Source organism: Tinamus guttatus, unplaced genomic scaffold (assembly GCF_059628265.1).
Source record: "Tinamus guttatus ecotype Peru unplaced genomic scaffold, ASM5962826v1 Tinamus_guttatus_pri_ptg000119l, whole genome shotgun sequence".
In the NCBI taxonomy this organism is placed as follows: Eukaryota; Metazoa; Chordata; class Aves; order Tinamiformes; family Tinamidae; genus Tinamus; species Tinamus guttatus.
This window is the reverse complement of record NW_028288653.1, coordinates 149,937-163,264: the sequence shown is the minus strand read 5'-3', so window position 1 is coordinate 163,264 and position 13,328 is coordinate 149,937.

Here is a 13,328-nt window from a genome sequence, read left to right as displayed (position 1 = left end):
CCTTCTTTCTGCTGTTCAGCAGAGCATGGGGCTGCAAAGAGGGGCCTGTGTGACAGCAGCATCCTCCTCAGCAGCAGCATCCTCAGCAGCATCCTGCTCAGCAGCATGTTAGTCGATTCGGCCAACCCTTCAGGGACTGCCCAGTGTATTCGATCTCACAGCTGTATCCGCAACCGATGCTCCTCAGGCGAAGGGCATCACCAACGGGGAGGGAGAACAAGGAAGGAAGCTCTTAGCAATATCACGTGGCATGACATGACACACAACAGGATGGACTGGAACTTGGTAAAACAGCAGGCATCTGGGGTAGGAATTTCAGCTTGCCAATAAACCAGATTGCAAAATAAATATATGCTATAAATTCTTGCAAATGTGGGAAAGATGCTGCAAGTAAAAAGATTGTGCCTTTTATTTGTAACAGCTGTGAATCATTTGACATTTAGGCGATAGTGTAATATAAATAATAAATAATTTAGCCAGAGCCTCTTGGATCCTTTTAATAGATGCAATACTCAAGCTGCTGGTGTCTCTTGTGTATTTTAGAAATGTAGTCAGAAAACAGGTAAAAAAAGATCTCGATGGTAGCTCTCAATGTCCTCTAATGATTCCCTATCCAGATAATTTGCTTAGACTCATCACCATCAGTATCATAAATCAAATCCTGATGTGATTTTAAGTCCCTTAGCTACCCACACAGAAAATATATTGTGTTAGAAGTTTTTTGTTGATGTTGTTGCATTTCCTCTCTTCCTTTTCCAAGAAAGAAATCAAAATGAGTTTTAAAGTTATCGAGAATTTGAAACAGGGTTTTTATTATCTCTCAAAATTTCTTGGTCTAGAAATTTTACTGGAGTGTCTGAAGGGAAATGTTCCAAATTTTGGGGGTGGAGTACCTATTTTTGCAGTACCTGAATAGTGACAGCTGGGTGTTGGCATAAGAAATACAGAGTTGTTTCCTCTGTAGTAAAATGGGAAAACTTCGATAATAATTTCTGATGGTTTTACACAAAATTAATTTTGTGTTAAGAACAAAGTTCTGGCTCTCTGGATACTGCCCAGGAACACTAAAATGTTTATGACTGAAAGGGAAGAAATAGAAATGGATATACCTGGGGGAGAAGAAAGAAACTATGAAGTAGGTGAGGAAGCACATCTAGGAATCTGTCAACCTAAAAGGACAACTTCTAGAAAAATAACACTACATTTAGATTTCAGCCCTTTCCAGTTTTCCTATTCTCACACACAGATATAGTAAAAACTTAAAATTAATAAATGTTAAAACCCAAAAGCCACTGTTTTCATCTTTTTAATACTCTTCTAAAATGAATTTCCAGTGAAATTGTCCAAACTTCTAAAGTCTTCCAATTTTAACACCAGAACGTCTTCCAAAGGATTAAACTTACTTACCCAAAATCATTCTGGCTAACAGCACTGGTGTATATACAGAAGGCAATAAGGAAGTCACATGGAATTCTACTTAGGAAATAGGCCATGGGAATTTGAGAGGGACTGCAGGGAATGAGATGTGATGAGTTTATGCAAAGGACTGAGGAAGTACTGAAGAAAGGGATTTTCATTGGAAAAAGACTAGAAATTGAAGTGATTGCTCTAAGCAAACAGTGGGGTATGTGAAAGAGGTCCTGGATTTAAAGAATAGTGGTAAGGCATAGTCCTGACAGGGGAATATTTATGGCCAAAAATAGAAGTGTCATGATCTAAACAACTAATCACTAGGGCTGTCTTAAACCTCCATTTTCTAAGTGTGGTAAATGTCAGAATATTTTGAAATATGTTCATTTGCATTTTTCAACAGCCTGCATTTTGTTTATACAGAAATGGGTTAAAGCTTTGCATTAGGTTGAAAACAAGGAGCTCTATGGAATAAAAGGGTATATTTGCACTTTCTTATCTAACCTGGTTCTGAATGAGACATCTAGAACTGAGCAGAGAAGTACACCTGAAAACTTTTTTTTTCCAGAATAAATGGAAACAACATCCACTGAGCATTACTTTCAATGACTTTCAGACTCATACTGACTCCTCCCTTGGACTGAGTCAGGGCCAGAGAGATCCTGGGGAGAAAGCAGCAGGTAAGGCAGAGATATGATGGATAAGATGGAATCAGAGAGACACTGATAAATGTCTTCTGGGTCTGAGAAAGAAATCTCAAGCAGATGTTCTACTCTCTGGCTGACAAGGACTTTACTAAGGCAGAACTCTGACCCAAGCAATATGTTTATCCAGTTGGCCAAAAAAAGCTGATTTGTTTAGAAAGACTGTTTTGCTTTGTTAAAGCAGCTGCTGGCTGTCTCAGCTCCGCATTAAGAGTTAAGCCCTCACTTCAGAAGAGCTGTAGGCAGCTCTGCTCGGGCCAGAAGGGCAAGTGAGGGAGCTAGGACACGGCCAAAGTCCATGCCAGGGGCCAGCAAGCTGGGGGCAGCAAAGGGAGACAGCGTAAACTCCAGGCTCAAGAGCAGACCCCCTCTGGCCCAAATCTGTAGCAACCAGTCACAGCTGCCAGGCAAGGGCACCCCTGACCCTCCTTGTCGCCTCGCGCCCACCACAGTGCAGGCTTTGGGCCTTCATCTGCCGCTTCTCCCTGGGCAGGTTCAGGCAGTTCTCCTGCTCCCAGGCTGTGCCTTGGGCTTCAGCCCCCTGTTGCTGCTCAACATTACATTCAGTATATTCAGTATATTCAACATTATATTCAGTATATTCAACATTATATTCAGTATATTCAGGCCTCACATTATATTCAGTAGCAGGAAGCTGCCATCAATATAGTGGCAACTGCAGAGCCTTCTCAAACCGATGAGTGACAAAAGTAGGGAACTTTGGAAAAGTCAGATCTTCAAGCAACAAGCAGGCTGTTCACATGGTCACTGCTCCTAAAACCCACTTTGGAAGCTTGGGAGAAGCCCAGCTGCATCTAAATGATTTGTGACACACAGGCACGTGCCTCAGAGCTGCGCTCTCCCCACAGTGTTGCTCTAAGTACAAAATGGCTCCTGTCTGCTCTGAGGCTTTCTCACTGGGGCCAAAGAGGACAGGGATGGACGCAAACATGGTCCTTACCGGCCTGTGCACCTGGGAACATGACTGCAGTGTCATCAGCATGATCCAGGCCATCTGATGCGCGCATAACTAGCCCTATTTAGACTTAGGCTCATATATTTCCACAGGAAGCAGCCGTTTCCCAAACCTCCTCTGCGCGAGAAGTCAGTTTAACCATTTTAGTGACATCTCACCTATACTGTCAGTCTTGGCAATAGCCGGGGAAAAGACCCTGAAAGTACCACCTACACCAAAAGCTCAGCCATCGTTTTCTCACTGTCCCTTCCTTCCCCCTCTCTTCCCCAAAAGCAAGTGCTCCTTTTCTAGTTGGTTTCCAATAATCTCTCCCTCCTCATCACACTTGGCTGATTCGCTCATACAAAAATAAATAAATGAATAAAATAAACGGGCTAAACAGCAGTTGGTTCCATGGCACTTGGATCTACATACTAGGTAGTGCATTCATAGAGGACTTCTACCACAGATCCACAAGCACTGCAAAGCCTATTTTGAATAGTCTCCTGCCCAATTTGAACATTTTAAAAGCACCGTGCAGTTTTCCCAGGATTTCACCCTGTAATCAAGCCAAAGGACAATGAAGAAGATTCATTCTTTTAACCTCATTACCAATTCTTTTCACTTATTTAGTGCATACACATGCATACTGTTGATAATGTTTCCTTAGTTATCTTTCTGTCCCTCTCTTCATATTTTCCTAGCAGGACTTTCCTTTTTTTCCTTTTCCCTTTTTTCCTTTTTTTTTTTTTCCCTTAATTTTCCCTTTAATTTGGTTTCATTTCACTTTCACAAGAGTGAAGCCTCCTGCAGAGAATATACAGGGTTGGACTTGTTTGGCTGTATGTCCTCCACACACAGACCATCTCACATGGGACTCAAAATGCTTTTGTCATGTGTCAGCTGACAAAATGTATGTGTGTATTCCTTAGCTAGAAACACCATACAGCTTTATGTCTGAAACATAATGGGCAAGTAGCACTGTAACATGAGCTCTAGAAAGCTGGACTCAGTGAACAGCATCACTCCCCAGGAAAGGACTGACAGATGAGGTTAGACTTCAGTGGTAAGTTCTTCTAGTAGAAATGTAGTGCCCAGTTTATGTTTGTATTGGGAAGCTGGACACATTCCACCATTTTGCAACTCATTTGCTAAAAATACATATGTATCCTGTGTAGTCATCAAAGAAATCTGAGCTTGATTGAAGTTTGGCTGAGGTACTCACACACAGAAAAGAAAGAAAGGATGAAAAAAAATTAGTCATGAGAGCAGTTAAACTTACAATGGGGAAGGGAGTGAACCTTGAGATAGCTCATCACAACCGTGTTCTTCCTCTAAATTCACATACCTAGCTACCCAATCTCATGACATACAAGAAATACTTCCTGTCCTACAGGACAGTGGTCTGTGTGTCAGTTGTCTTGCATTTTCATACTTTTTTCTATAAAGCACTTTCTTTTCCAGTTTACCCCACACACAACTCAGTAGTAGTCTCTATTTTTTTTTTCCTTCTTTGGATTAGCCTTTGGTAGGACTATGATCTTCTTTCCCAGAATCGCTAAGTGCAATGGAAAGCTAAGAACATTAGGCCCTTAGGCCCTATCCCGCAAATGGCTCTTAGAGAGCACACCCTGTGATTTCACCCTGTGAGACAGCACACCCTATTTGCAGAGAATCTGCTTAAAACTGGGCTAACAGAATTACCAGAATGGGGAGTTGGGCTCTGAGATGGTGAACAGCTTTAGGAGATTGTTTGCGCAGGAACCTGGCATTTTTAAAGCTTGATCCCACCCTCGCACAGCACCCGTGTGAAATGATGAGGCATGTGAAGGCTGTTAAATCTGTCTTTAAGGAATACCACTAATATCAGTCCTTCCAGTTCTGCAATAAGCAGACCTGAAAGACTTAGTAGCTTAATAGTTTGCTTATGATTCAGCTTAGGCTTCAGCTCCCCACACGTGTGGCCTCAAGCTATTGACCTGCATGGACAAAAATATTGTTCTTTCATCACTTTTCCTAGACATCACAGATACTTTGGGAGGGGCTTAGAAAAATGCAGCTGTTGCAACAAAAGCAGTTTTAGGTTTTGCCTTTCTAGAAGAGCTTCTCTCTGCTGCCAGTGCTCATGCTTTGATAGCAAAATTGCTCTGGAACTGCTGATATATTCTTGTCTTTTATGATGTGTCTGGGAGATCTGGGTAAAATATCTAGGGCACTGTTGTATATTAAAAGCTAACACTTTCACCTCTGTCTTTCTCTCTGTGGTGCAGCAGCTCCTTTCTTCTTTGTTTTAAGGGAAAGAAGCATCTCCTCAAGATACTTCTATTGACATATGGTTTTAAAAGACTTTTTTTTCAATATCTATTGCCACATATGCTTTACTTTTCTGTTTTCTTAGCTTTCCCCCCGATTATTTTCAACAGAATTGACACAGCTGCATTACTTAATATTTCTTGCATTGGGGGATTTCTGACTTTAAAATAAAAATCTCAAATACCAGCATGAACTTTGGACACCAAAATTATCAGCTTGAAAGAGCATGAGCTGTCTGTCAGCAATAATGCCTAATAGGTGACAGAACATGTACAGTCAGGTATAAAGTTTTTTTTTTTTTTTTTTAAGTTCAGCAGGAAGTTACCACAATAAAAGGTATTAAAAAGTTAAGAAAAGGATGAAGAAAAGTTAGTTGTTACAGTATTTTGAGTACAGTGAAGTACTAGGCCAGAAGATAGGCCAGTGAAGTATTTTCAGTGCTCTGATCAACCCTCTGTAACATGGTTAGGATGTGAAGATATCCAAGCTCAGGAAGTGCTTGCCCAAGGAAGCATTTAGCCTGGAGATACTATTTCTGAATAGCTGGTTGGTGTTATAATTGCTTCGAGCTTTTTATTACTTTATAGTTTAATTGAAGGTACTTCTGTGGAGGAAAATACTCGTTTCTTTTACATCTCTACTGAAGAGTGATTTAAGAACAACTCATAAAATTGTGCTCCAAATAAAAACTCAGCACAAGTACTACTTATCTTGCTAAATACTATCTCATGAATTGAGCATTTCCTGCAATAAGCAGTCATAACTCTTGCTTTCTCAATAGCTCCTAGTGATAGTTCAGCCTTTTTTTCTTCAGAATTTGATTAAAAACATGTCTCCTTTGTTCTTCCCCTTACGTTTTGAGGACCTGATTCTGAGCAGCATTCAAACTTACATTCAATGTATGAATAATCCCATTGCCTCCACTGGTGACACTGTCTAAACTCGTTTCTTTGTGCCATGTACAACCACACACTGCCATTCCACAACAAAATACACTATGAATGTCACATTATGAGAAGGGAGAATGTTTTATTCTTACTGAAAAATATATATTAATCTGAAATAATTAACATACTCCTGGCTTTTCTCTGGATGTGAATCTATGCCTAGCTGTTAAAGCATCTCTATCTGTGTTGGTACAGTAAAGAACAACAAGAGCAATGCCTGACCTCCTTGTTGAAGATTAGAGACAATTATCATTACCTCATCCTCCCTCACTTTGCCTACTGATATAATTCTTTTTCAGGAGAAGAAGCGAGGAAGGCTGACATACCTATTACTCAGCACTGACAGATATCTCTGCTATTACCACAAGCTTAATCATAATTCAGATGCATGCAATACAATGCTGTATCTTATCCTGGATCTAATGGAGTTACAGATACGTTGAAAGAAACCAGAAAATAAACAAAAAACAATTCCCCTCTATTTTTCAGGTCAATTGGTGTCATTAAGTAGATTTTACTGATATGTCTAAGCAAAATCAATTCATTAGATCATGTTTTTATAGATGCCAGGGCATCCTAAGTGAAGAGTACTGCCAGCTGGAAAAAAAATGACACCTGATGACTCAACTACATGGCCAGTATCTTCAAGCCACTCATTATTAGCCCTCTGCTCCTTGTGACCTTTCCTGCCTCTGTTTTGAGCAGAGGTGAAAATACAACATGGGATCAGATGCTTCCTCTTTGCTCTCAGCCTGCACTGACTAGTCTTCTGCTGCAGAATGAGTCAATCTGGGAGGGCTGTTTCTTTGCATTAGAAAGCAGCCATTAAGGAAAAATTAGGTAGGTTACACAGTTGTGAAGGATATAATGATCTGGATGAATATAGTACGGTATCCTGGCAGCTGAGACAGTGAAATTACTTCTACTCCTGCAGATTTAAGGCTGTGGTTACAACCTTGCTGATATGGGGATGGAGGATGCTGCTCACAGAGCTAAAGCTATTTTGAGAAACATGCTGAAGGAACGCAGCCCCCTTTCAGGCATCTCCTCCTATACCCTCACCTGCTTTATTCCACAATCCCACTATCCTTGCTATGAACTGCACAGAATTTTAAAGAAATGTTAACAAAATAAAGACCTCTAAAGAAATTTAAGCTGGTGCCTCACTCTAGATGCTTTTCACTGAAAAATGCCCACCTTCCCATAAACCTTCCTGCACCATTCAAGGCAAGTAATAAGAAGGAGAAACTATAAATTCACAGTCTTGCAAAGCTCGTCTAAGAACCTTGGTCCTACTCTCCCTTAAAGGTCTGTATGAAAGCCCTTGATATTGACAGTGGAAGGAAAAGTCACTTAAGGCAAACTGGATAGCGGGCAGCAATGTAAAATGCATATATATAGTTTAGCTGCATCTGTTCCTGCGATAATCTCTTGTTGCTATGGAGAGACAGATTTTATATGTGCCAGCACAATTGGGTAACTCAACTGCCGTGCTACCAAGTACTGCAAAGATTTCAAATATGAGTGACAGCAGTTTCTCTGCTGCTAAATGGGGGGTTTTGATGGGCAGGCAACATTCATCTCCATTCATCACATTAAGATCATTTGAAATCACGAGATCTTTGGCACACCTGACATAATTAATCTGCTTGGAGTAATCATAATGAAGCCAACAGAGCACAGAATCCTGAAGTGTATGACATAATGTAGCTACTGCACTGCTATTTTTTTTATTTGATAATATATTGCAACAGATGCCAAATATTAGAGCTCTTTTTTTTTTTTTCCTCCAGCATTGACTAACAATGCATTTTTCAAAGATTCTTCTATGCCAAAAGGAGGAGGGGAAAGCAAAGGGCAATACGGAGGACTGACAGAAAAAAAGCAGTACAAAAAAGCTAAGAAAAGTTAATAGTGCACTCTCCCAGTACATGCAGAATATAAAGAAGACACAAATCAGCTCCTCAGATCACAGGAAATTCGATGTGGGATTTCTAAAAACTGGATGTTCAGTTTTAAGGTTTGTGTTTTCAAGCTTCTTTCCTTGACACCTTGAGAATATAAAAGGTCATTCCATAAAAAATAAATCTCTCTCCTTCAATGTGATGCCAAGATGCAGAATGAAAAAAAAAGAAAAGGCCTTAATCCGGCCCCCCAGGAGTTGTGGAAGGGAAGCTGGCAACCCTGCAGCAACAGCTGTTGAGGACGAGGAGAAGCACAGGACAAGAGCCACTGCCTGCAAGCACAGGGAGGCTTTAATGCAGATCCCTTCCTGTCTGCTCAGGTTCCCCGGAGCTCAAGAGGTCAGAGCAAGGAGCGGACTCAGGAGCAGTGAAGCTGTGGACAAAGGGGACAGTCAGAAAGACTGACACAAGCACACAGAGCTGTTCAATAGACGGTATTAATTTTAAAAATATTAGTGAGACCCGACGAGAGTAAATATTTTTAATCTGAACATTCTACCTGCTTGGAAACACAGGTTTATTTGTACCCACAGTTTCCTTTATTGTTACACCCCTAATTTGGGATCATGAAAAAACACCTTTACCAAAAAGCTTAAACAATGCGCTCAGCATTTCTGCAAACAGCACTTGTGGTCTAATCTCCCACCAGGCTGCTCCTCCAACAGAAGCAACACGATCACAATTTTCTGCCCTCCAACACAGCATCCCGTGATCATGTCTGCTGTCAAGCTGAGCTCCACTATACCTTACTAACTAAATATTCATGTCGGCTGAGTGAACATACGCAGAGTTGTCAGCAACACAAAAAAAGACCCCACCCGAGTGTAACAATATTGTGTTAACCACAAGAAGTTTAGTTACCTCTCTGTTTTCTTCCATGTGAAGCCCAGGCACCCACTAGTTAGCAGCAGGCACCCACTGAGCCTGCCCTGCAGGAGGACTGAGCAGCTGGGGTATCATCTAGGTGATCGGGCTGTGCAGTGGTCAGCTGTCTGCCAGCGTGAGCCAGTGCAGCTTCGGTCCTGACGACCTCTTTGCAGAGCAAGCAGAGGCATAAAACGTCTCCAAGAGCCCAGTGGAGCGCGGTGCCTTCATGCCTTTGGCTCCCAGGCTGCAGCTACTGCAGCAGCTCCTGTGACCCCAGGGCAGTACTGGAGCTTCCTTCCAGCTCCAACATCCCAGTCCAGTCAGCAGCTAGAGAAAAGCCCCAGCCCTGGTCTGACCTCCGAGAACTGCCTGCCATCCTCAGGCCCGCAGTGCTGCCACGCACCTCTGCAACACGATGTGACTTTCTGAGGGGCAGGGAAGAGCAAGTTGCAGCCGATCTGCTCCGCATAGGCATTCACAGGACCTAAAGCAATGTTGTGGTGGCAAATAGAGCAATGATGTTGTCTATACAGAAAACATACTGTTTAGCTGAGGCAGAAGTTGTGGGCTTCATGCAGCAATTAGTGGGTAAAAAAATGATGTCCTGCATTATGCAGGAGCTCAGACAAGATAAATGGTCCCTCCTGGCCTTTGTATCTGCAGATCTATAATTGGGCACTTTGTCGACAGCACTGCATGCTCTGTAGCAAAGGAGATCTCCTCTTGAGAGAATTCCAGTAGGAAGCATTAGTGTAAGGAAAGGCATCCTAGAAACACCAGAGCATACATCTTCCTAGAGAAATGACTCTAAATCAAGACGGGGAACATGGTTGATGGTTCCCATGGGAATTGGCCCTTCCCATTTCCCCTTTCCCACAAGCCTTTTCCAAAAAATAATTAGAAGAAGTGATACATATTTAATTAAATCAGTATCTCCAGAGAATTGAATGACTCTGGAGACAATTTCTGGCAATGGGAATGAAGACTTTCCCTGCTTTTATTTATTCCAGACTATCACCAGAAGCAGTTTTAATGAGAGAGTTTGAGAGTGATTTGAAGCAGCAACATCCAACCATTTGGGTTCCCATCACCTAATACCCTTTCCCTGCCTCTGTTTCCCTGCTTTTGTTGACGCTCTGCCTTCCTGCAGAGGAGCTGACCATCTGCCTGATCACTGTGTGACTGACACGTGCTGCCGCATAAGGGGCACATACCTGCCCACACAGCCGCTGCTACAAGCAGTGCCTGCTGACACCGCATGTGACAGGGGCCTGTTGGCCACATGACAGATGGCAATGGTTTACGGGATGGGAAGGAGAAACAGGATCCTGGAAAGGAGGATTGCCATTGTCAGAACTACATCCAGCTCACCTCAAAAGTTATTCACCTTGCAGCCTCATTACAGGTTCCCAGCCCTGCTTTCTTAAGGCTAGAAGTACTGATTCAGGATCAGGGATTAGGTCATAGCTTGAAACAGCTTTTTGGAAAGCCAACCTGGTTGCTATAAATTATCCACCTGGGTTGCAAAGCGCATGCAACGTGACTCCATGTGACCACAACAAACATACCACACTCATCTATACAAGATAAGAGAGCAGACGCTGCTTGCTCAGCTTCCTGATTCACCCTGGCTGGCCCTGGCAGCCTTTGCACAAGGAGTTACTTCTATACGCCACTTCTCTGGCATGAATTTCTGCTGATTACTTACGGTGAGAAAACGGCTCTATCAATCACAATCGAAATTCTCACCTGCAGTCCTGATTAGCACCTTGACACCACGCGAGCGAGTTCACCACTGCTTCACGAGTAAGCCAAAAGCCCGGCCACATCTCTCTGATTGACGTCGGCTCTCTCCTGCCCGCCGGATTCACAGCAACAGCTTTGCAAGAGATTCTGCCGAAGGGAGAGCGCAGCAGAACCATAATGACACAGGGCAATCTGCTTCAGTTCCCTGCTACCAGGGAACGCGTGCAAGCGCGGAGCTCTGCGAAGAATCATGCCTGATCTGCCCCACTCCACCCTGCCTTCTCAGGCATCATGAAAGTAAAGCCCTGCACACGCCACATCCTGAAGTCAAGTAATGGAAAGGAGAAATTACAATTGCTGCATGGAAGAAGCGGAAACTAAGGGTTTTTTTTTTACATAATGAAGTGTATTGTTTTCTTTCAGACACACAATATCATAAAATTCACGATGAATAGTATTTACATACACCGTATAAGCCTGAATAGTGCTTCTTCAGAAAGACGCAAAAGTCATTTTCACCTTTAAGGTGCTTTCAAGTCCTTTCATCTTACCTTATAGATAAAATGCCTGACCTCCCATACACAGAAGACATCACAGCTTCACAAGAACTATAAAGACTACACTGAGATCAGGACCAAGCTGCAGCTTATTGTAACAAGACCTTTGCACAAAATCTGCCTGAAAAATATTTGTTGCCCATTAGTTGCCGCAGGTGAAAAAAATGCAAGAATACTTATGCAATTTACTGTAGTGTCTCCTGACACAGGAATAAGCATTCCTATGTTCAGTGGAAGTTCAGCGCCATATCACTGAAGCACACTACATAATTCAACAATAACAAAATAGCAGCAGAAAAAATCAACCAATAATTACTCCCAAGCCTAGGTCAGGTCACTAGTTAAAAAAAAAATCATCACTACATTGTTAGAGAAGTGGAAACAGGACAAAAGCTGTGCCCTAAGTTGTAACAGAAAGAGCAACTTGGCCTGGTAGAAAACACTTAGAAATAGCTCAAAAGCCTCCATTGTTATTCAGGTGCATTTCAGAGTATGAATTAATTAGCAGGAGGCTTTCAGAAAAGAACTAGATCATTTATTAGCAGTTCTCAATGCAAAAGCTCTGTCACTAAGGCTAAGTGACTCAAAAATGGAAATGCAAAAGAGACAGAGAACTGCCACAGTATCCAGCTTTCCCCTCCAACACCAACCCATCCAGCCAGTCAGCCAAAAAATTCCTCTTTTAGATGTTGTTGGCCACATACTATTATGCAACTAATCTCATGGCGTAGAATCCTTAAGGTTGGACGGGACCTCCAGGGATCGTCCAGTCCAACCCCCTGCAACTGCACCCTCTTGTACCCCTAAATAACACAGCATTTCTTACTATAAAGCAGAGTGGACAAACGCAGGGAGAACCTGACTTATAGATTGCACATATCATACCAGTTTATCAAGTGCTTACCCAAATTGATTCTTATTTTTATTTTCATTTTCAATGTGGTTATATTTTCTTCTACTCTCACCCTCCTCCACATTCCTTCCTACAGCCCAAAGACCTTTTTTTAATTCAGCAAACAGATGCGAAAGCTGATATTTCTCTGCCCACACTTCTCTAGCGAAAATCCTGCAACCGTGTGTTTAATGAGGAGGAGTTTTAATAGAAGGATAGAGAGGTTAAATTGGCTAACAGAGAAAAAAAGAACTGGATAAGAAAAAGATCAGGTTTCCATGGAAACAGAGCCACATCCTATAATACTCTTGATTTTATGTATTTATTTATTTATTTCGACTATACCCGTTTCCAACCAATAGGTCAAAAAAAATGTCCAGGAATTTAGAGTTGAGAAATTTCTGTTTTTAAATAGCAGTCTAGACCTTGAACTCCTATAAATCAACTTAGCACTGCTGAAGTCAACGCAGCTGATGACACTGCTGTGATTTACACCACTTAAGGATTTGGCCCAAGCGCCCTGCCGAGAAATGAGTATGAATATGAACTGTCTGACAAGAGATTACTCAGAAGATCTGCACAATTAGGATGTTATCAGGAAGAAAAAAAGCATGGGGTTATATGAGGGTTGCATATAAATGCCCTCCCTTGAGGTGGCACTTCAGAAAGGATGGCCTTTTATGTAGGTCTCCTGCTCCTAAGAGGAGTGGGAGGAGAGCTGCTGACTTCATCACACAAGCAGAAAGACAGCAACTGGGTATGGCTACCCACGTGAAGGATAACACGGCATTAAGTTGGTTTGCATCTTCAACATCATTGCCCTAAAGCTAACATTGAGGAAGAAAAAGAAAGAAAGAAAGAAAGAAAGTACTCTTAAAGAGATGTTGACTTTTAGTTTTCCATTAATCCGTTGGCTGCACAGACATTTCTAATTTCTATTTAAGTACTTAGCAATTTCATTTCTACCCAAGCA